General features: G+C 43.9%; 1 protein-coding gene across 6 annotated transcripts in view; it reads left to right on the top strand.

Moving 5' to 3' along the window:
• Positions 1-24,628, top strand: part of OSBPL6 (oxysterol binding protein like 6) — a 197,277-nt gene that overhangs the window by 58,515 nt on the left and 114,134 nt on the right. The gene's annotated exons all lie outside the window — the stretch shown is intronic.

Genomic DNA, 24,628 nt, shown 5'->3' with positions numbered 1-24,628 from the left:
CCTGTCTCCCATTTGTCTTCCCTGCAGGGCAAAAGCGAGCAACAGCACCCTGCCTGCAATGGACACTGACAAATATTTGTGGGATGAAAAAATCTGGTTCCAATCTCGCTTGTTAGCTTTATCTTCCTGGGACTTGCCACCATGCTGTCTTGCACTTAACTTCTCACCAGTTCGCAAACACCTCCAGCTCTTTACTATTTCCTGCTTTTTGTTGTTTTTCTACTTTTCTTTTGTGCCCCTTATTAAATCTCAGCTTAAATCTCTTCTCCCTTGGGCACCTCCTAACTTGCTCTTCGGTTCACAAGGAGAAATACCTTTCTATTTTTCTTCGTTTTCTTTGTTGAATTCAGTCAACTTCATTGCATTTCTTCCTTTTTTGTTCCTGTCCATTTCTTTTGTCACTTTGTGGTCTTTGGGGGAAGGATGTATAGAGAGACTTGGATCCATTCAGCTACCACTGTCTTCCTGAAAGCTCCCACAAGGAAAGTTATATCCTCCCCACTTTTAGATGAGAAAACCAAGACTCAAGGACTTGGCCAAGATCTCACAGGTACTGAGTGGTGGGATCTAAGGAGACCCTGTCCTTTTACTTAGTTCAGAGAAACTGTAGCCCCTTATTATGAAGCTTGTGTATGGGTTAGCATAGGGATGTAACCCATAGCATCAGGATGTATGTTTTCCTGATACGTTTTTAAAGTACTACAGGGAAGTGAAGGTCCCCTGAAAACATTTAATGTTTCTTTGAAGGAAGTTTCAGGTCTAGTTGTATGACCGTACATAAATATTTCCAAACGAAAAGACCGTGTGGCTTTATGTTTTTACACTGAAATGAAAAGGTTTTGTGGTACGCTGTTGCTGCATAGTGTTGGAGATCAGCAGAGAATGTAGTCTGGTTTGAAACCCTGGTGTGAGCCCTCCCAAGGTGAGGACGAGAAAGGACAGCCCATGCCAGAGGATGGGTGGGGAAGTGCCACTCTGAGGCACAGCCATGTCGGGCTCCTTCCTCTGTGCGGACGGTGAGGGAGATCTTTGTGTAAAGTCCTGTCTCGGTCTTTCTCCTGAGCTTTCTCTTTGGAGATTTGAGCACCCCAAACTTGAAAAACAAGAAGTACAGAGAAAAAACATCACTGAAATCATATTATCCAGAGTTGACTTTTGCTAGTTTTCTGTTATTGTTTGCCCTGCTGTTCTTTTATTCTATTCTGTATTTTTTTAAACACAGTATTATATTGGGTGTGCTAGTTTGTAGCCTAGTTTTTGGACATACCAATAAAATGTGTACATTTTTCTTATAAATCATCTATGTTTAACAGCTATAAATGTATTCCTTTAGATAGAGGTACCATACTTGAGCCAGGATATCCTATTTTTGATAGGATAGCAATACAGTGAATATTCATGCAAATATAGCTTCGTATATAATTCTGATACATAAGGAGGACTGACTCTCCTTTCAAGATTGATTGCCAAGTTTTTCTGTTTTGAGAAATAAAATAAACTGTATAAAACCTTTCCTTGTTTGTTTTTTGTTTCCTTCCACTTTTCATCTTCGTTTTGTGTTCAGGTTTAAGGAGCTCTGCAGGCTCATTCCTTGACCTCTCGGTTTTCCTTCTTCGGGACTCATTTTTGCAACAACTTCTATTTTCTACAACTTCGGGTGCCCTCTATGTGCTGTGGACACCCAGACACTGAGTTTTTAGCCAAATGATAAGTTAATCTTCAGTTGCTATTATAAAATCTCTCAACTAGATATTTCATTTGTAATCTCATAGCAGCACACTCAAACCCCGAACGTTCTCACCCCTCCCACTCCCTCAGCAGGAGAGGGTGGCAGAGCTGAGTTATCGGCTGCCCACTGACATCTTTGCTGCAGTCACCAAGAGACACTTCAAACTTTGAGTGTAAAACCGTACCCACAGCTGTTAACGTTTATTGAGATGATTGTGTGCCAGGTATCATGCCAAGTGTTTCCACGCATTCGCTTATTTTATCATAATGGCCACATAGGTTCTCCCGTAATTCCCAGTTTGTGGATAATGAAAACAGGCGCAGAGGCTTACAGACCAGCTAGTTAATCTTACTCTGCTCTTTACAGATATGCTGTGTGGTGTATACAGTGGAATTCTTGATGCTGTGCCCTACAGTGTATCCCCAGAGTGCTTCTCCTCTTGGTGAATGGTCCGTGCCATCTACCCAGAAGCTCAGACCAGAAAACTGAGAGTCGTTTTTGGTGCCTCTTTCTCCCTCATTTGTCAGTATTTCTGGTGATGCTGACTTCCAAGTAGGTCTCGAATAATGCCACCTTTCTGTACTCCTACCACACCCCTTCCCCCAGACCTGGCCACCTTCGTTTCCTGCCTCACAACTCCTAACCCACACATGTGTCTGTCCTTGCCCCTCGGGAGGAGTCCTCTCACGGAGTGGTCTTTTAGGAATGAAGATGTAATCCTTCTCGCCCTGTGCACAGCCTCCCACTGTAGTCAGAAAGAATAAAAAGATCACTGTTCCAGCTCAGGAGGCGCTGCATCCACCCCCAGCCACACCCCACCTCCCTGGACTGGGCCGCCCTTTCTCTTCCTCAGAAGGAAGGTCACCTCTCTGCCTGCTCCTCCTCTGTTTGAACTACTCCTCAGCTCTGTTCTACACCTGAGTCACTCCTGCTCCTCTTTCTGGTTTCATTTTAGTTTTTATTTTTAAATTGCAGTTTATATTCAATATTATTCTGCATTAATTTCAGATATACAGCATAGTGGTTAGGCCGTCATGATCTCCCCAATATTTCAAGTACCCACCTGGCCCGTACACAGGCATTACGATATTACTGACTATGTTCCCTGTACATCTTGGTGAGTGTTCTGTGTGGTGGCAAATTGGTAGATACTTCTTAATCCCTTCTTCACCTTTTTCACTGCCCCTGCCCCTGCCCCATCCCGCCCCCTCGCCCCTCACCGCCCCCCCCCCCACCGCCAGCAGCCATCAGTCTGTTCTCTGTATCTATGAATCTATTTCAGTTTTGTTAATTTTGTTCTTTAAATTGCACATGCAGGTGAAGTCATGCAGTATTTTCCCCTCTCTGGCTGACCTCCTTCACTTAGCAGAATTCCCTCCAGGTCATCCTGCCCCTCACCGAGCAGCAGCCTGCTCAGATCTGTGATATGAGGGTCTGAAGGTTCCTCCTTACATCCTCCAACTCCTGTTCTTCACCTTCACCGTGCTGAACACAGTGTATAGACTTCTGCCCTTACTTACGTTCAGACTCATTCATAATGTAATCTTAGACTCTGTGGGATTATTTATCACGTATCTCCCCCCATCCCCAACAGCGGTGCCCCGAGAAGGCAGTGGCTATAGCAATTTTGTTCACCTTTGAACCTCAACCCTAACATAATCCCTGGCACATAGTAAATATTACTCAAATATTTAAAGAAAAAAGAAAATGTAAACATGTTGAGCTTTGGCGGCACCCAAAGGTCAGATAAACTGGGATGGTTTTTCTGTTATCAGGGGCGTGGATGTGTATTTGGTTCTCTGTGTTTGTCCACCGGGAGCCTGAGGACTTCAGGCATGGGACCCCGCTCAGTCACACAGGGGAGTGGAGCCTGGTGTGTCATGCAGGAGTAAGACTTGGTGGAGGGTAGAAAGGGCCACAGCTCTGCTTCTGTCCCAGTGGGAGAGCCCACTGTGATCCCTAATCGGGGTGGAAAGATTGAGTTAGACCTTGAAGTTTTTATTCAGTAAGCAAAGTCAAACGGAGCAGTAGTTACTATGGGTTTTTTTTTTCTTCCTGCGCCTCTCAGCTAGAGGAGTGTCTGTGTTCAATTTTGTGTGACCAAAGTGTCAGCAACGGTCTGTGTGCCATTTCTGCTTTCAGGGGCTTCCGTGGAGCAAGGAGGGGGTGGCCAGGGCCACCGGGCCTGATCATTACAGAGGAGGCCGAGTTCAGCCAGAGCCTCTCCAAAGCTGCCGTGTGTCATTCTGGCAATCTAATCGATCCTCCAGGCACTTGTGTCGGGATCTTTTAAGGCTCGCATTAGTCTGGATTTGAAGATAATTCTCCTTTCTGATCACGCACTCTTCCTGCCTGAAGCTGTGAAATCGCAGAAGAGCTATGTTTTAAAATCCGAATTTCTCTGCCAGTGACGGCGCCCTCACAGGCACGGGTGCCACATGCATGGAGACGGTCTCTGCCTTCTTGCTCTACTGTGTTTTCCTGGTCAGACTACAGATAAAGGTGGTGGCCACTGTGCTTGTCATTGTGTAATTTCGCCTTTTGCTAGGCTGGACTCTGAGCAGAAAGAAACAGGCTTTCTTCTCTGTCCATGCCTGTGGGTTTATCCTTTGGATGCTTAAGAGTAGCTGAGGCCAAAGAGTGGTGTTCCGTTAAAACTACGCTAGACGAATGAGCTGTTATACACTGGGTTGGAAGGCTGCCATCCCATTTTTAAAAATTATTACCAGAAATATGTAGAGCCTTGAATGTTATCAGTTCATTTCTCCTTTTTAAAAAATAGTGTTAATGTTAGTAAATTCCAGCCAGTATTGGCAACCTTTCTCTCTAAAGGGCCAGGCAGTAAGTATGAAGGGTTTACCAGCCGAGTGGTCTGTCACCAGCTGCTGAACCCTGCCGCTGTCTCCAGGAAGCAGACACAGACACCATGTAAATGAATAGGTTTGGCTGTCGTCCAATAAAACTTTTATTACAAAATAAACAGAGGGCAAGATTTGGCCTGTGGGCCATAGTATGCTGATGACATTAGCATAATTGCCCAAATTAAAACATTTAAAGCAGGGAGATTGATTTGGACAAAACGGAAAAATGGGAGACTTCCGCTCTCACATGGTCAGTGCCTAAGTTCAGATTTGAGAGAGAACGCAGTGGTCATTGTTCAACCAGTGTGACTAAGTTGAGTGCCATGCACATCAGATAGCAGATCGGTTGGTTGCAGGAGGCCATTTGACTGGAAGTACATTTAGATATGCAGAGAGACGTAAATCCTACCCCATTGCTTATAATTAATGGTAATACTTCTGGACTGTCTTCAGTCAGCATAGATGGGATGTCTGCTCTCCCTCCATTCCTGGCTGGGTGAGATCATGGCACAGCTCCGTCCCAGAGTAATGTTGCATCTTCTGCTAACATAATGTGAGCTTTCGTTGAACAGTGCATTGAGTATCCCCGTCACGTGATCATCAGCCCTGGTGGCATCTGTGTGAAACCCCTGTTTCTCCGCAGCCCTGGACGTTTCCGGGAGGGTGGGCCATGGACAGAATCTAGGGGGCGAGTGTTGAACGTTCAGCCCGCTGTGCCCAGTACAAGTTGTTACCGAGGATGAAACCATAGGTTTCAGGAATTGCTGCTGTAGAAGTAGAAAGGGATGAAAAGTTGCGTTAGTTGGTCATTTTCTTTTGTGAGAAAACTTCTTCCAGGAAGCACGAACATTTCAGACATTCAGGATTAAATTCGATGTGGGTACAGGTTTGTTAATAATTTAGTGGTTTGCTGGAGTTTTAGATCCTGCCCAACCTTTCCGTTTCCCAGCTAGGAAAACTGAGGCTGTCCCAGTGATGGCATCGTGACTCACCTTCGTGTTTTGCTGTGTTATCTACATACCGTGTATTCTAACGTGTTAAACTTGGAACTAGTGACTCAGAAGTGGGTGTAACAGTATATTCTTTATGTGCCTGTTGATTTTATCCATGATTATAGTGGAGTTGAGGCTGTGAGTTCCCATATTGAGGACAGGACACCAGGTTAAATTTGGATTTCAGATTTAAAAAGTCATTTTTCAAAAGAAAAGTGTAGTATTAAGTGCAATATTTGTACTGACCGCATCCTTGTTTATCTGACATTCGGATTTAACTAGACGCCCTGTATTTTATTTGGCAGCACGCCTAGGGGCACAAAGATGAAAATGGGGAGAGACGAGCTATGGTGGCAACGTGTGCTAGGTTACCGGTCCTTGCTCCCACGTGGCAGCTTATTAAAATGTTTGATTTCCAGGCCCACACCAGAGAGTCTGGACCAGTGGGACTGGGAAGGGGTTTGGGTGTTAGTGTTTCCCCACGGTGCCCACTGGTGACTATGGAAAGCATCCGGCCTGCTCTTCTGTGGTGTCCACTCGCTGGTGCTTTCTGGAGCTCAGGGAGGTGGCCCTCCGGTGTTGACACCATTGCCCTCCAGGGGCTCAGAGTCTGTGAAGGTTTTGCCCCATTCGTTTGGGGGTTGGATGCTACAGAGCCTGTTGTGAGGTGGACCTACCAATTACCCAGCCCCTCACTTTCATTTCCTTCATGTCCCGGTGTGACGTCAGGGCCCGGGGTTAGAGGGTAGAGGGAACAGACTTGATAAACAAACTGGCTGGTGGGGAGGATGATGACAGGGGAAAGGTTCCGTCTGAAATTCTGCGGAGCTTCCTTTCAAACCCCCTTTCTCACCAAGTCCCTGTGTTCTTCCCCTTTTGAGTGTTTCCTCCTGAGTGATGGAACTTTACAGTTAGAAATGACCTTGGCAGAAATCACCTGGTTCCAAATCCCGGGAATCCATTCAAGCCTTGGTGTTTGTTCCCAGCATCCTGTGGTTGGACTGTGGTGTCTGTCTGTGCTACAGCAGGGGCAGAGTCTGGGATGAGCCGCTGAGAGGCTCAGCCCCCTGGCTCAGTGGGCCACACGGGCAGCTTTGTGGTTTCGTGGGCAGAGAGTTTTTCCTCTTTGAAGGCAGAAAAGCCGTACAACTCTGTGATGTATTTATTGGAGGGGAAAAGCAGGGAGTTGGTGCTCAGAGAAAGCAGCATAGCTTCTTGGAGAAAAGACACTTCCATGAAGAGCAAATGTTAGACTGTAAGGGGAACAATAGACTTAGAATTTAATTCAATTAGATTGTGGAGGTGTTACTTACTACCAGACTAGCTAGAATGGGGATTTTAGCTCGAAGCCCTGATTTTTGTTGAAGTGAGCAGCCCTTTCCCTGAGGTGTTGAGTAATGGGCTGTACCGTAACAAAGGAATGAGAAGTGAGCAGTTTCTATCACTCTTGTTGAGTGACTTCATAGACAGCAGTTCAGATGGTCTTCCTCAGGCCGTCCTGCATCCCGGCAGTTGGCAGGGTTGGCTGGTGGTTTCAGGAAGTCATGCGGAAAAAAACGGAGAGGCATTTGGCGGCGCCTGAGCCAGAGCGTAGCAGGTCACTCCCTGCAGAGCTGACAGGCCAGGGCAGAGAGCCGAATGAAAGGAGCACGTGCTCCTGAACCAGGTGTTAGAAAACCTTGGAATGCTGCAAGTAGGCTCTTGGTGCATACACCTGTTCTTTGGAGAGAAGTAAGATTAATGCAAAAGAATTTATCCAAGTGATTTCCTTTTTTTTCTGCCCCCCTTTAATGTTAATTTATTTTTTTAATTTTGTTTTTCAATGATAGTTGACATTCAATATTATTTCACGTTAGTTTCAGGTATACAGCACAATGGTTAGACAATCTTACAAAGTGATCCCCCTGATCATTCAGGTACCCACCTGGCACTGTGCATAGTTATACAATATTTTTGGCCACATTCTCTGTCTGTGGTGCACTTTACATCCCTGTGACTGTTTTGTAACTACTAACTTGTACTTTTTAATCCTTTCATATTTTCCACTCAGCCCCCAAACCGTCCTCCCCTCTGGCAACCGTGAGTTTGTTCTCTGTACCAAAATATATTCTTACAGTATATTTTTGAACTAGAATGTGCTTATTTAAAGCATCACTCTGGCATGCTCATTTACTTTGAAACTTGGGCCAGCAAAAACAGGCTGGGCCAGCTCATTTGTCTTTACGGAGTATACCCCCGTTTGGGGGGTTCGACTGGGACATTAGAGAAGAATTACACCTACATCTCTCTCTCTCTTTCTCTTTCTCTTTCCCACTTTCCCTCCTTCCCTCCTCTTTTCTCTCTCTCTCTCAGTATGAGTTGTGGTTTGTGGTACGTGACTCACCTTCGTGTTTTGCTGTGTTATCTACATACCGTGTATTCTAACGTGTTAAACTTGGAACTAGTGACTCAGAAGTGGGTGTAACAGTATATTCTTTATGTGCCTGTTGATTTTATCCATGATTATAGTGGAGTTGAGGCTGTGAGTTCCCATATTGAGGACAGGACACCAGGTTAAATTTGGATTTCAGATTTAAAAAGTCATTTTTCAAAAGAAAAGTGTAGTATTAAGTGCAGTATTTGTACTGAACGCTTCCTTGTTTATCTGACATTTGGATTTAACTAGACGCCCTGTATTTTATTTGGCAGCACGCCTAGGGGCACAAAGATGAAAATGGGGAGAGACGAGCTATGGTGGCAACGTGTGCTAGGTTACCGGTCCTTGCTCCCACGTGGCAGCTTATTAAAATGTTTGATTTCCAGGCCCACACCAGAGAGTCTGGACCAGTGGGACTGGGAAGGGGTTTGGGTGTTAGTGTTTCCCCACGGTGCCCACTGGTGACTATGGAAAGCATCCGGCCTGCTCTTCTGTGGTGTCCACTCGCTGGTGCTTTCACTAGAATAACCCTAGTGACTAGGGTTATTCTAACAGACAAGTTTAAAAAATTCAAATAAAGGGCTTCCTTGAGTTGAGTATACATGTGCCATAACATTAAAGAGTCAAATATTTAGAAATCTAGCTTTCTCATTTCTAAGTATAATCAATTTACATAAGGAATTTTATATTTTTCTCCCTAATATTGTGATTATATACGAACTCATGAACATTATTTTGGATGGTCAGACCTCAGTGGATTTTACAGTTGTTGATTCTTAATTTGGGACGCATGGATTATCTACCTCATTTAAGATCCCAAACCAGCTTCCTTCTGGAGGGTGCTCTTTAATTAAGGCCTCCTTTCCCAGCCATCCTGTGGATGTGCACACAGGGCACTCCGACTTTCTCTGAAGGCCGAATTCTTTGCATTATTAGGAAGTCACGTGAAATAAATCATAGAGTATACTTTTTAACCAAATATAAATAACATTTCTGTTATCCATACCTTTGACCTGTCAGTTCTATTACTGTTTTTTTGCAGGCAAGAATTATTGAAAAAATGAATAGACGCACCTCATGTTTTTGTTGCAAGAACTATATTAATGATGTCTTCAAACATTCCTAGATGGAATGCGGTCCAATAGTAATTATAAATCTTCATTATTATTAACTTGCTATATTTATATATTACTTCGTAGCTCAGAATTTACATTTGTATCCATTTCCTTCGCTTGATACTTACCAACAACCTAGGGTCGTTTTGAGTGAGGGATGCAGGGATCATTACTTCCTGTTAATAGATGACGAAAGTGAAGTTCAGAGTGGTTGAGATTTGCCCAGAGACCTGTTAGCTGTTCGGTAGTATAGAGGAGAGGATTAAAGCTCTAGACTTTCAAAAGACCTTTAGCATGGAAAAGACCTACAAGCATGTGCGAAGTAAACAGAATAGAATGGTAACCCCCTGTCCCTACATGCCCATCACCCAACCTCAACAATGACCAGTATTCTGTCCTCTTATCGCATCGCTGCCTTCGTCAGCTTTACCCCCACGTGATGATGACGGTCGTTTTATTTAAAGTTTACATACTCTGGAAAGCACTAGTCTGAGCTATGAAGGTTTGACAAGTAGATATTCCTATGTAACTTACACCCCATCATGATCACTCCGTCTCCCAGAAAATCCCCCTCATTCACCCTCCCTGGGTAACTTCTGCTTCCCCCCCTCCCCCGCCCCCCTGAGATTAGTGTGCTCCTTGTACTCTTCACAGCAGTGGAATCTCTCAGTCTGGCTTCTTTTGTTCAGCATCATGGCCGTAGAGCTCTAGACTTTTGACCCGAACTCCAGTGCAGTTTGTTGAAATCGGAGCTCTATCAGCATTTCGTAGTTAGAGAAAGAGGATCCCCTAAATGATGCCCTCAGCAAATCCAGGCACAGGCCTCATCTCATTATTGCTTGAGCGCCCGTGGAGATGAGCAGTTTTTCTTTACGTGAGAAGGATCCACCATTCTCTTCAAAGGTGACAGCTGGTTCTGTGTGGAGGGTTGGGGATTGGAAGAGGTACAGCACCGTGAAATCGTTTGCCTGTAGCTACCTGAGTCATCTGGTTACGATGGGTGCATCCTCACCTCTCAGGTCCTCTACTGATTTCCCCTAATGTAGCTGCCTCTATGTTTTTGGAGGCCTCTTGATCAAACACCATTTGAGGTTGTGCTGATTTTTTAAGGTCAAGTATTGATCATTTCAAGGTTCAGAAAGCCATTTACCGGTCTCGCCCTTTTTTAATGAGATTACTTAATGGTTCAGTTTTGCTAATTAAGTAGAGGAGAAATTATCAAAATAGTGGTTAAATTACTGTACCCAGAGCTTGCATGTAATGTCATTTCATTTAATTTAAAAGAAGTCAGTGAGGACTCAACAGTAGAATTAGATCCAAATGTGTTTTTCTTCTGTAGGGAATTTTCCTTGAGTACTTTTAACTCAATTATCTCTAGGTTAGAGAAAGACAACACAGACCTCCCACCCCCTCCCTCCCAAGAAAGGCAGACTTACTCTTTTAGTTTCAGGGGAGATGTTCGAATTTGTGTCGGAAAATCAGAAAGGCTCAAAAGCAGAGCAGTGGACCTAAGGATGGGCTGATTGACAGGTGCCTCTGGCCCCTTCGACAGGTGGCAATTTCTCTCCTGAAGAAAGTTTGTGCACTGATGTTGCTGAATCACTCATAATTTCTTTAACTAATTGGAAAGAAGAGAGTCCAGAAGGTAAAATTAGCTTTGACTTCATTCCCTTTGCCTTTAGTGTTGAGTAAATACTGGGTGATGCATTTTCTCACATGAAACTTCTGAAGGATGTGACTGGCTTCTGGGAATCGCAGCCGCCACTGATGATCATTGCTGAATCGCACTCATTCATTAGGAGACACAGGATGGAGTCTTCCATTCTAACCTCCTTCGTTTATTAGCTGGAATGCTTCCACGAAGAGAAACTTTTCTGTATCAAGGGCTCAGGCACCCTGAGGTGTAGCTCGTCACAGAAAAGCTGGTTCAGTGCCAGCGCTTTCCCTTTGTTTACCAGTTTCAACATGACGTGGTTAGCTAGCCTCTTCCAGAGGTGGCCAGTTATTGTTATTTTTAAAAAGATAATCATGAACTTTTGGATTTAAACACATTTGCTCTGTTTTGGTTCATTTATAGTCCTTATTCTGTTTGATTTGGGGCTAGGGGAGCCTCTTCTAATTGGCTTCTGAATTGTACATATGGTATTATGTATGTATGCGTGTATGTATGCGTGCATGTATGCATCAGTCAGTCACCTCTTTGCCTTTCTATTTATTAATAACATGAGCCTCCTTATCTTTGGTAGATAAGATGTCCCTTGCCCATTGTACTCTTTTGTTTCCAGACCTGGAATCAGCCGTTTGTTCAAGGAGCTACAGTTCCTTTGAATGCAAATAGATTTCAAGACACGGTGTGATCACCAGGGTGGTGACTCCAACTTGACTGGTCATTATTCTAGGCCTTTTCAGAGGATGAGGTTAGGAAATTTTCCCTTTAGGTAAAATGCTTCCGGAGTGCATACTGATACTTCAATTCAAATTGTAAATTACCAAAAAGTGATAATTAGCTAAAGAAGAAAAAAGGGTGAATCACTATAAGAGGAGCCAAACAAATAATGATAAAATCATAGAAAATAGTCCTGACTGGTGTAGTTCGGTGGATTGAGCACCAGCCAGTGAACCAAAGGGTCACCAGTTCAGTTCCCAGTCTAGGGCACATGCCTGGGTTGCAGATCAGGTTTCCAATGGGGGGAGTGTGAGAGGCAACCACACACTGGTGTTTGTCTCCCTCTCTTTCTTCTTCTCTTCCTGCTCTCTCTATATAAATAAATAAATAGGTAATGAATTTCTTTTTAAAAATCATAGAAAATAGAACTGTACAGACATCTTGAAATATGTGGTGTGTGTGGTTTTTGCCTACTCTCTTTACCCTTTCACAAAAGCTACCGTTGAACATGTCTGCGTAGAGAAGAGATTCAGGAAGTTGAAGCTTAAATAGGAGTCACTGGCCTCGGCAGTCGGAGGTGGCGGAGGCCCTGATGAGAAGTGATTTGTATGAAGTGAGGGGATCAGAAAACAGATGACAGCAGTTCCGATGGAGAATTTTTGTATTTAGCAAATTTCGGCTTCTGTTGATCCACCTTCACCTGCTTTCTGACTTTGAAGTTGTTCTTGGAAAAGGGCTTTTATGTCTAGAAGTGAGGAATTTGGTGTGTGAAAAGAAGCCGAGTTTTCTGCCTGCAAACCCCTCTGTGCCATGGCAGTCCTGGGGTTCCTTTTTGGTCAGGAGAGCTCTTTGTCACCCTCTTGTCAGATTTCTACCACTGGTTTTAATTTTAATGTTATTATTTAATGAGAGGCAGCATGTAAAACGCTTTGACTGGTGTTTAGTTTTATACAGGGCAGAGGCGGAAGGTCTTGGCTTCCATGTGTGGGGTTCGTCTGGAAGACATGTGTGTTCATGCACATAGTTGATATCTAAGGCAAAGCAAACACATACTCATGTTACCTTAATTACAGATGCAGCGTTGAATTATTTTACTTACTCCATAGGGAGATTGTGACTTAATTGCAGAGGTAATTTCTTCTGCTTTGCAAGAAGAACTCTTCCCATACAGGTTTAAAATGCCAGTCTCAAAAGAATGTCCCTCTTCAAATCGATTATATACTACAAATGAAGTAAATATGTTAAACATTCCCAATTGTTCGAGTATTAAATTTTCTCTAATGCACATTGGGAAAGAGAATTGTTTTTGATGGGGAAAAATGCAAATTTCCTGGCTTTTAAGGTTAGTATTAACATGTTAGCGAAACTCCATTATTATTTAGAATCTGTTTCCAAGGGAAGTATTTATGATACATAAACAAAGTATCGTTGTGACAATTTAGCTGTGATGTTCATTTTCACAGAGGAAGTGTTAATATTCTGAAATAGACATCAGAGAAATGTTAGAAGAACAGGTTTCCTTTTGATATTTCAACAGAAAACAGCTTTCTGGCCCCTCTCTCTAGGACTGTAGGATCCGATACAGCAACAGGGGAAGAGACTAGCCTCAGTAAAGTCCAAGAGTTGTGCTCTGTGAAAGACAACATCCAAAGAGTGAGAAGACAAGCCGTAGACTGGGAGAAAATATTTGAAAAAGACACATCTGATAAAGGACTGTTACCCAAAATATACAAAGAATTCTTAAAATTCAACAATAAGAAAACAACCCAATTAAAAACAGGCCAAAGACCTTAACAGACACCTCATCACAGCAGGTGCACAGATGACAAGTGAGCAACTGTAAAGACGCTCCACGTCCTGCAGCATTAGGGAAATGCCAAGAACAGCAACAACGAACGAGCTGCCACCGCACTCCTGTTAGAACGGCCCAAGCCCAGAACACGCACCCGCCAGCTGCTGGTGCGGACATGGGGCAACAGGGGCGCTCTCTCATTGTGCGTGGGGATGTCAAATGATGCGGTTACTTTGGAAGGCAGATTGGCAGTTTCTTGCAAAACTAAACAAATTCTTACCACGCTGTCCAGCAGTCATGCTCCTTAGTATTCACACAAAGGAATCAAAAACTTATGTCCACACAAAAACCTGTTTTGGGTGTTTGTAGCAGCTTCACTTAATAATTGCTCAGACTTAGAAACAACTGAGATATCCTTCAGTAGGTGAAAGTATAAATAAACTGTGGTACATACAGGAAAAGTAAAAACTCTGGATTCAATAAAAAGGTCAGTGATTGCCAGAGGTTGGGAAAAGGTGTGGGGGTGGGGTGCAGATGGGGTGACTGGGCAGAGCACAGAAAATTTGCAGAGCAGTGAAAGTACTCTGTGTGGTACCACAGTGAGAGATCCATGTCATTACATGTTTGTCCAAACACAGAGAATATGCACCAAGAGTGAGCCCTAGTGTAAACTGTGGACTTTGGGTGACTGTGATGTGTCAGTGTAGGTACGTCAGTTGTAACAAATGAACCACTGTGGCAGGAGATGGTGATCATGGAGAAGGTGTGTGCGAGCACGTGCGCCTTCCCCTCAGTTTTGCTGTGAACCGAAACCTGCTCTGAGACTCAGTCCTGACTGTGAGAAGTTCTGGGAACAAGGTGGTAGTAGGAAATTGGAATTCTTGAGTTTCTGCATCTCACTATTTTTTAGAATCGGAAAATTGGGAAAATATGGGCTAGAGGTGAAGAACCAAACAACTGAAATTCACAGTTGGAGAAAGTATGTCCAAATTCTATATAACACTTTTTAACTAAAAACAAAACCAAACAAAACTTATTTTTTCTGAAGTGAGAATTACTTCCATCATGGGCTTCTTCAAAACCAAAGTGTAAGTGTGATCCTGAACAAAAGGGCTTGCAGGGTAGACTGTCAGGGCTGGAGCTGTGTGGTCATCCAGGAGCTGAACATCCTTAGTTTATAAAAGAGAGAGAGAGAGAGAACTAGCCCCAGAGGTGCTGCGGAGTGCTAAGTCATACACCTGGAAGCAGTGGAGCTGTGACTAGAAACCCAGACCTCTGGTTACTGGTCCTTGTAGTGTTGGCTGTGTCGGGGTGCTTGGTGATCACTCCTCTTTCCCTGCCTGTGTCTCTCGCACCTTGGTTAGGAAGCCTGAGGGCTTGCAGAGACACTCAACTATATACATATGTGTGTGTTTACACACACATATGACATGCAAAAAAATTCTCGGTGTCTTCTATGATGATGACAATAAATTTAAACATGGCTTCAGAGTATCCTTGTAATCTCTGACGTTGCTGGCTTTTGGCAAGTGCTTTCACTCCTTTGCTGGCCAGAGTCCCACTAAGTCCATATGTAGAATGGAGAATGGGTCCGTGGCAAGTTAACATGATGCCCAGGGACCTATGCCGTGGGGAGCATGGGGCTCCTTTCGTTATGACACACAAATGGGCTGTGCATGGGACACTGCTCTCACCCTGTTCCAACTGTTCTCATTGGTGAATGCCAGTCACTTTGTTCAGTAAGATCTTTCAGTTATCCTTGAGTTCTATAAATTATCTAAGTAGGCAAAAGTAAACTCCATAGATGAGAAGAAAAGTGTATTAAGTCCCTTGAAATCACTTGTTATGAAGCATTCTCTCATACAAGAGAGACCCCCCCCCCAAATGGAATTATCTTCTGGAGAGCAAGGCCCTTGTAGTACAGGCTTCCCCCACTAGGTAAGTGTTGTAGGAAGCCATCTGTATCAGTGCACCAGCTGGTGGTGTTGTGAGAGGCTATGTTTGGCTTCTCACAACTGCCCATTTTTTGAAAACTCTCTCAGTGCATTTGCCCATTTCATGATGGGTGATTTACAAGCGCACCTGCCCATACCTTGCTGAGTGTTCGGCAGTTTTTGACCAAAACAATGGCATGAACCCCATACCCCACCCTCCCTATTCAACCAATCTCACCGTGAGTGACTTTTTTTTTGTTTCTTTAGATGAAAAAAAGTCCTCAAAGGGAAACGTTTTGGCCAGTGTGGAAGAGGTGAGACAAAAAACAGCAGAGGCACTAAAAGGTGTCAACATCAACAAGTTCAAAAACTGTTTTGAGCAGTAGGAAAAATGTCTCGATAGGTGTATTGCATCCAATGGAGAGTACTTTGAAGGTGACTAAAGCTTAAACATGTAAGAATAAATGCACAGTTTTTTATATAAATAAATTCCAGGTTTTTCTTTGGGTACACTAACGTCCCTCCCCCCATAAATGTCCAAACTGATCATCACAACGACGATGGATTTATAAGGCATCATTTCCTCTAAAGACCTTACTGCAGGTCCCAAATGCTGGTGAGCAAATAGTGACCACATCTGGTCAAGCGCTGGATCAGGCCCTGTGGCACCTTGCAGTCCTGTGAGGTCCCCAGAGAGCTTGGAAAGAGTTTTGGCTTAGACAGAGGAGGGGGGGCCCATTTCACAGGCAGATCTTTTCTGTCAGTGCCATGGAAAGCAGGACTGATCAGAAGTGATTTCTAAGCTGTGTGACTGAGCGGAAGAAAACCTGAAGCACACAACACTGAACAAAACGCCGTCCCCTACCCTGACTTGCACCCACTGATTGCCATGACCTATGTCTTGGACAATGCGAGCGGGAGGGAAGTTACCAGGGACAGAGATGCCAGCTTGTTCTCCTCAGTGTCTGCCCTTTTTTGCTGTCTCCTGCCTCCTTTCACTTATACCCGCCTGGAATCCTGACTTTGTGCCTCGGCTAGGAGAACCCCCTTATAACCACAAGGGTCACAGCCACCAGAGGGAGAAAGGCCCAGCAGCTTGGACCTCAGTAGCAGAGTCGGCTGCCCCACTCCTGTGTGCTGCCTGTCAGCCTGTTTAGGCGGGGAAAAGGACCCTGTGCTAGTTTTGTTCAAGCCCTCGGAAATACGAGGACCTCTTTCAACACACAATTTCCTGGTTCTGATGTGTTCAGTCCGTAGGCAGTGCTTGCTCTGTAAATGCGTTTGTGAGCCCCTGGCAGTAGCTGTACAACCTCCAAAAGGGCCCAGGGCCTTAGGTTGAGCATCACTGCTGTAGACCTGAAGCGGAGTGAAAACGCAAAGAAGGTTGTCAGTGGGTCATAGTGAGGTTTTTTTTTTTTAGTATTTTACTTGTTTTAGATTTTCTTACTGATTGTTTCTATTACAAAGAGAGAGAGAGAGAGAGTGTATGTGTGTGTGTGTGTGTATAAAATGAGTACATACAGCCCCCAGATTTGCCAGGGCACTAATTTAGTTCATGCTGTTTTCAAGTCCTAGGGTTGCATAATTGTTGCACAGTGGCATTAGGGCGTCACTGAGCCTTTTCTGGTGGCTTTGGCTGGGACATTTTATGCCAGCTCTTGGAAGCATGGTGTTGTGGTGTTGAACCCAAGCTGCGTCAGCATGCTGCCCCGACCACCGGCCTGATCTGACAGGCCAAAGCACGTCTGCTGTAGACTGAATGTTTGTCACCGAAATTCATGTGTTGCAATCCTGACCCACAAGGTGATGGTAGTGGGAAGTGGGCCTTTGGGAGGTGATTAGAAGTCCTCATGAGTGGCATTCTGGTCCTTACAGAGGAGACTCAGAGAGCTCCCTTGTCCGTTCCGCCCCTGAAGGCACAGCTAGAAGATAGGCATCTATGTACCAGGGAGTGGACTGACACCAGAGACCCCATCTGCTTACACCCTGATCCCAGACTTAATAGGCTCCAGATCAGTGAGAGAGCACTGTTGTGGGAGCCCCCAATCTGTTGTATTTTGTTATAACTGTCCAAATGGACTGACACCATGTACTATATTCTTAAACTTTTCTCTTTCATTTTCTTTATCTCTTGCTCCCCTCCCTCCTCTCCCACTTTGTTCTGTCTCCCTTGCTTTCTTCCTTCCTTCCCTGGTTCGTTCTACAGATATTTGAGCACCAGGTAGCCTTGGGAAGTTTACAGACTAATAATAAAACATGTGGCTAAAAAGAAATTACAGAAACCTCTTAATTGCAAACTCTGATAAGTGCTGAAGCCAAAATGCAGGTGCTCTGAGGCTGTGTGACCGAGAGACACGGCCCCCTGTGGGAATCAGAGAACTCTCCCTGGGGAACTGACAGGTGGACTGAATTGGGATTACTTAGATGGTAAAGAAAGGGGAAGAAGTGCTTTCCAGGCTTCAAGACTTAAAGGAAAAGCAACTCTGAGTCCTACCTTACTTAAGTGCTTTATAGATTTGCAGACCTCACAGGTGGCCAGAAAAGTGAAAACCTGGAGAAGAGAACATTGGCCCAGAAACCTGAGGCTGAGAGAAGTCCTGTGGTGTGATAGACTAATAAACAAGAAATTATCAAGCACTTGTTGTCTGTAAGACACAGTGCTAGGCATTTAAATGCACAGAAAGATTTGGAACAACCAAGAGTTAAAATTTACATTTTAACTTAGATCTGCTATAAATTTAAGCAAAATATAAAATGTCAAGTAATTGAAGAGAAGTACCTATGAGATGTCAGATGGCGGTATATGACTTAGTGCCAGACGATTAGTGCTATCAGTGAAGTGGCTTTTCTCCACTAGCATCCAGACTCTTTAACAGTGAAGACCATGTTTGATGTGCTCGCAATGCTCAGCATAGTGGTAGGCATTCATGGCAATGAATGAATGAATGAGTGCGTGAATGAGTGAATGATTTAGGCTAGGAAACACTAATTTTTTTTAAAAAAATTTTATTGTTGTTCAAGTACAGCTGTCTCCATTTCTCCTCCTCCACTCCCCCCACCCCAGCCATCCCCACCTCCCACCGTCAATCCTACCCCACCTTGGCTCTGTCCATGTGTCCTTTACACATGTTCCTGAAAGCCCTCCCCACCTTCCCCCCCTTATCCCCTCCTACCTCCCCTCTGGTTACTGTCTGTTTGTTCCCAATTTTAGAAACACTAATTGTTTTCATGTAAAAATGGGCTTTTCTTTTTGCTTGTCTGTTAAAAAGGTGAAATGTACAGTAAAGTAACATGGTTCTTCTCTGTGTGCGGAACTATGCTCGAAGGAAGATATGGAGCATTTCCAGTGCACTGGAAGGTTCTCTCCTGCCTCTCCCAGCTTGTGCCGCCCAGCAGTAGCCCCCGTCCTGACTACTCTCACCATACTCTAATTCAGCCTGTCTTTGCACTTCGCACAACTACAGTTATACAGTGTCCCTGTGCTGGGAATCATCCGTGTTGCTTTTGCATGCATCAGTAGTTAATTCTTCTTCAGACGAGACTGGGTGCGTTCAGGGTGGTATGGCCGTAGACAGTAGTTAATTCTTTTTCATTTCCATGTATTGCTTTTGACGAGCATTTGTGTTATTTTAAGTTTGGGGCTATTGTGAATAAAACTACTATGAACAATCTCAGATTTGTCTTTTTTTAACAATTTTATTGATTATGCTATTATGGTTGTCCTAATTTCTCCCCCTCTGCCCTCCTCCATCCAGCCCCTACCCCCACTCCTTCAGGCAATCCCCACACTGTTGTCTGAGTCCATGGGTCATGCATGTATGTTCTTTGGCTACTCACTTTCTGTGCTGTACTTTATGTCACCATGACTGTTCTGTAAGTATAAATTTGTACCTTTTAAACCCTTCACTTTTTTTTTGCTCATCCCCAATCCCTGTCGCATCTGGCTACCATCAAAACATTCTCTGTGTCTGTGATTCTGTTTTGGTTCTGCTTTTTTGTTTATTTTGTTTTTTAGATTCAATTGTTGATAGATAGGTATTGATTGTCATTTTATTGTTCATGTTTTTTATCTTCTTAAAGAAGACCCTTTAACATTTCATGTGGTACTGATTTGGTGATGATGAACTCCTTTACTTTTTCTTGTCTGGGAAGCTTTTTATCTGTCCTTCCGCTCTAAATGATAGCTTTGCTGGGTAGAGTAATCTTGCTCGTAGGTCTTTGAATATTTGTTGCTAATCTCTTCTGACCTGCAAAGTTTCTTTTGAGAAGTCATCTGACAGTCTTATGGGGGCTCCCTTGTAAATAACTAACTTCCTTCCTCTTGCTGCTTTTAAGATTTTCTTTCTGTCTTTAACCGTTGACATTTTAATTATGATGTGTCTTGGTGTGGGCCTTTTTGGGTTTATCCTGTTTGGGACTCTCTGTGCTTCCCGGACGTGTTTGTCTATTTCTTTTACCAAATTAGGGAAGTTTTTTCTCATTATTTTTCAAATAGATTTACAATTTCTTGCTCTCTGTCTTTTCGGCACACCCATATATGAATATTGGTGTACTTGAAGTTGTCCCAGAGGCTCCTTTCACTATTTATATGTTTTTGGATTCTTTTTTCTTGTTATTCTAATTGTTTGTTTTTGCTTCCTTATATTCCAAATCACTGATTCGAATCTTGGCTTCATCCACTCTACTTTTGATTCCTTATAAATTGTTCTTTATTTCAATTAGTATATCCTTCATATCTGACTGGGTCTTCTTTATGCTGTTGAGGTTCTCATTATATTCCTTGAGCATCCTTATAACCAGTGTTTTGAACTCTGCATCTAGTAGATTGCTTGTCTCCATTTTGTTTAGTTCATTTTTTTGGAGTTCTGTTGTATTCTTTCATTTGAGCCATGTTTCTTTCCTCATTTTGGCAGCCTCCCTGTGTTTGTTCCTATGTATTAGTAGAGCTACTATATGTCCCAGGCTTGGTAGAGTGGTCTCATGTAGTAGTTGTGCTATGGGGTTCAGTGGCACAGCCTGCCTGACCACCCAAGCTGGGTACTCAAGCTGCACCAACTATGTGGGCTGTGTACAACCTCCAGTTGAAGTGGAGCCTTGGTTGCTATTGGCATGTCCAAGGTCAACCGTTGACTCTGTTCTGTCCAGGGTCACACAGTATAAACTACAAAGAAACCTGCAGAGGGCTGCTACTTGTCCTGGCGAGGCCAAGCTGTGAACCAAGGCCAGCTGCTACTAGTGCTGGGCCTGGGGAAAAATAGTGAGAGGTATGGGTCTCACTGAAGCTAGATGCTGCTTGTTTGAGAGAATTTACGAAAACCCGAAGCATGGGCCAAGACAATCCATTTGTATGTAAAAGCCACTGGAAACAGCTTGGGTGGGCCCAGAAGTAGGGTGCAGCAGGGCCTCAGGGAATCACCAGAGTGGGGCAAACAGTGTGGGCCAGGTTGATAGAGTCTCAGGTATGAAACCTTCCTGTCAGCTCTGTGGTTCTATAGGCTCTATAGGAGGACTCAGAAAAGGAACAGTGGCCTCTGCTAGCTCTAGTGTCTGGAAGAAAGTTGCCCAAAGCTCTTGCTCTTATGCTGGACAATTTATTTCCTCCCCATATGCCTCTGATGCCTTTTAATCTGCTGCCCTGTGTTGGAGTTCATAGGGAGTGAGTCTGCGTAAGTCGGTGTGTGGGTCCTTTAAGAGGAACTGCCAGTGGCTCCAGAAGTTTCGGTATTCCACAGCCTCAATTCCTGCTGGTTTTTACAGCTAGACTTCTCTTCCTGGCACTGGAACCCTAGGGTGGGATGCCTGGTGGGGGCTGAGACCCTTTGCTCCTTAGATTTCCCTCCCGATTTTTATCCACCACACACGGGTGTGGACCAGCCCGTTCAGCATCTCCACCCCTCCTACCAGTCTGCATGGATGTGGTTTCTTCTTTAATTCCATAGTTGTAGGACTTCCATTCAGCTCTATTTCCGATGGTTCTGAATGATGGTGGTTCTATAGTTTAGCCATAATTTTGATATGGTTATGCAAGGAGGCGAGCAGTGTTTACCTACACCTTCACCTTGACTGGAAGTCAGATTTGTCTTTTGGTGGACATAGCACTCACTTCTCTTGGGCATATATCCAAGAGTGGAATTCCTGGATCGCAACATATTACCACTTTTAGCAGATATTATCTCATTTAGCAGATTTTTTTCAAAGTGGTTATACCAATTTACTATCCCATCAGCAATAAAAGAAAATTTAAATATGGATTCTAAATTGTTTTATAGTTATCAGTAAAGTTCATTCCAAATGAACTTTATAAGATCCTGGTCATTAAAACCAAGGGAAGGAGGAAATGAGTTTTTCCCAATGTTAACATTGTACCTCCTTCTAGACTTTGAACCCACTGGGCCAGGCACGACATAGGCACTGAGGCAGCACTTGAGTGGATCCTGAGACAAGCCTGTAGTTCAGGAAGGGGGTCAACTCTGAGAGCAGAGCATAGTGGCGACCGATTTCTGAGTTCTGACCCTCACGGATACCAAGGCTCCCAGCTTTATCCCTTGCCAGTTCCATGATGTCATTCATTCCACAAACCTTGTTGGGAGCCCGCTCTGTGCCAAGAACTCTTATCCTGCTGTTGCTGCTGAATAAAATTCAGGGTGTTGGGCAAGTCCTGTAATAACGCAGTGGCTGGTCTGGGGATAGGCTAGTGCCCTGAGCTTCCTCCCACTCCCCGAGAGGAGGTGTGTGGACAGCACTGTGAGGGGGCTCTTGATAGGGCCCTGAAGCAGGATTGGGGGTGTGCTTAGGTCCACACCGAGTAGGACAGGAAGCAGGCAGTGAATGCTTCCCAAGAAATTCTTCAATCTGACTCCCTTCTTAAGGAAAACCTCTTGTTTTCTTTTTGTGGGGAAGGGGATGAAGAGGGAGAATCACAAAGCATGTCCATGAATAACTGAGTCTGGAAATATGGGCAAAGCCGCTTTAAGAGCAATAAAAGCACGGTTCGATTCCCAGTCAGGGCACATTCCGGGGTTGCAGGCCAGTTCCCAGCAGGGGCCAGTTCCCAGCCGGGGAAGCACAAGAAGCAACCATACATTGATGTTTCTCTTCCTCTCTCCTTCCCTTCCCCTCTAAAGATAAATGAATAAAATATTTTTAAAAAAGAGCAATAAAAGCGAACATTGAGATGCCTCCTGAGTACCAGGTGTTCTCATTCAGTTCTCATTGCCACCCTATGAAATGTACACTCAGTTGCCCCATTTCTCAGGTAAGGAAACCAAGGAGCAGAGAGAAGAGGTAACTCTCCCAAAGTCTCACAGCTGGGGCGTGATGGTGTAGGGGTTCACCGACTCTGGGCTCTCAGGCACTCACAGCACAACAGCTGCCTGTTAGTTTTGGTGCTTTTTTTGAAAAAAATTATTCTTCAATTATAGTTTACATTCAGCATTATTTTGTATTACTTTCAGGTGTATAGTTTTAATGTTTAAACTTTTGAATTCATGGTCTTTATATGAGCCTCACAAAACTTGGCTACTTGACATGAACATTTCAACGATTTTTGCATGTAATTTCTCCCTGGGATGGCAAATTTGTAGTTTGAAGAAAGTATGATGTATAGAGGTGTTAGAATAACCTATAAATCTCTGTTTTTAAAAAGAAAAAGTTTAACCTAATATTCATTAATCTGCATTAGAGAGCCTGTAGATTGACAGCCAATCATATTACTCAGTTATGCCTGTAAATTCGCATACACTATGAGTATGTGCTGCAAGAACTAAGGACTAACTCTGAAGTCCAAAAGCCTGTGAGTTAAAAAACTGTTACACATAATTGCCATCTGAGCACCTGTCATGTGCTGCATGTTGTACTAGGTAGTCTCCAAAGCATCTTGAACTGGTTTATTGGCACAGATCCTCGTTTTTTAAATGAGGGAATTGGGGGTCAGATAGGCTGCATGAAGTACCCAGAGTCTCCTAGCCAGAAAACCTCAGGGCTGGGGTTTGAACCAAGCCTGTTTAACTCCACAGCCTATGCTCTGTTCACGATACCATAGGCTTCCGCCTGTGCAAAGGAAGCACTCAAGTTCAAGGAAATTGTCCTTTTGTGGTAAATATAGTCTACCCTATTTTTCCCATCCAATCTTTAATCAAGTGTAGGGTATCAAATTAAATTTCCAGAAGAACAACTTTGAATTTTAATGGATGGCATTGTTCACTGTCTCAACATTTTAAAATTCATTTCAGTTTTGCTGCCAATCCCATGGAAACGCAGGAAGCTTTAGTCATAAGAGCGCTAATAGGCCTGATTTAGTTGTCAGAGTTCTTGGTGGTCTGATGAGCAAACAAGTACGTCACTGTGGAAACCACATAGAAATCTCGCTGAATCGACATAGCAGAGGCCCAAGAAATGGGGCAGTTTGAAATAATTCCATCCAAGGAGCATAGGAGGTCGAAGAGACCAACAAGAAAAGATTAGGTCAGAGTTATTCAGTTAAGCCACATGTGAAAAAAATACATATTTTACAAAGCACATACTTGTTTAGGGTCTATTTTATCATTTCATAACAATGTGTAATGTAGGGTGGTGCCACAGAAAGTGTTTACCTAATTTAATTTAATAAAATTTTAACATTATTTTGACCTTAATTTGCATGTGGCAGGCATGTTTGTACTTTAAGACAGCACAGATATTTTAAAGGTGGGTAAGTTAACACAGGGAGAGTGTCCTGCTCCCTGGGAAGGGATTCGGTTGCCATGCCGGTAATCCAAGAGACACCGCAGTGTGATATTGGAGACTGACTGTTCCAATTGTCATTGATATAAAAGCCTATCAGGTAGAGCACTCAAGAGAAAAGTTCCCATTAGCACAGCACTGAGTCGCAACATTCCTATAAGAGTGTCCTTCCGTCTGGGTTAGGACTTTGGTCATAAGGAAATTAGTTACGTTGAGTACATATTAGAATTCCCTTATGTAATAGTTTGTGAGCTGAGTAGGCAGAGAAATGCCATCTGTGGACGTAGGACTACAAACCGGGGGCAGCCGTCCAGTGGTCTGGGGAGGACACACTGATCAGCAGCACAGCCCTGGAGCTGCACCTGTGAGTGAAGGCAGTCTCTCCTTTGTGATCCAGGAAGCATTTCAGTTGGTACCATCTATGTGGCCTGTTAGGGGGTGAGCTTCTGCCTGAGCAGTATCAGAATGCTAGCATTTAGGGGTTCTTTGGTTAATCTTTCCCTCTCTTGGAATTTTTAAAAATATATTTTATTGATTATGCCATTATAGTTGTCCCATTCCCCGCCTTCATTCCCCTCCACCCTGCACACCCTCTCCTACCCACATTCCCCTCCTTTAGCTCATGTCCATGTGTCATAAGTTCTTTAGCTTCTACATTTCCCACACTACTCTTGCCCTCTCC

This window comes from Sturnira hondurensis, unplaced genomic scaffold (genome assembly GCF_014824575.4).
Source record: "Sturnira hondurensis isolate 20B ecotype Veracruz unplaced genomic scaffold, ASM1482457v3 Scaffold0004136, whole genome shotgun sequence".
In the NCBI taxonomy this organism is placed as follows: domain Eukaryota; kingdom Metazoa; phylum Chordata; class Mammalia; order Chiroptera; family Phyllostomidae; genus Sturnira; species Sturnira hondurensis.
The sequence above is the reverse complement of the archived record's forward strand: the minus strand, read 5'-3'. Positions and strand labels throughout refer to the sequence as shown.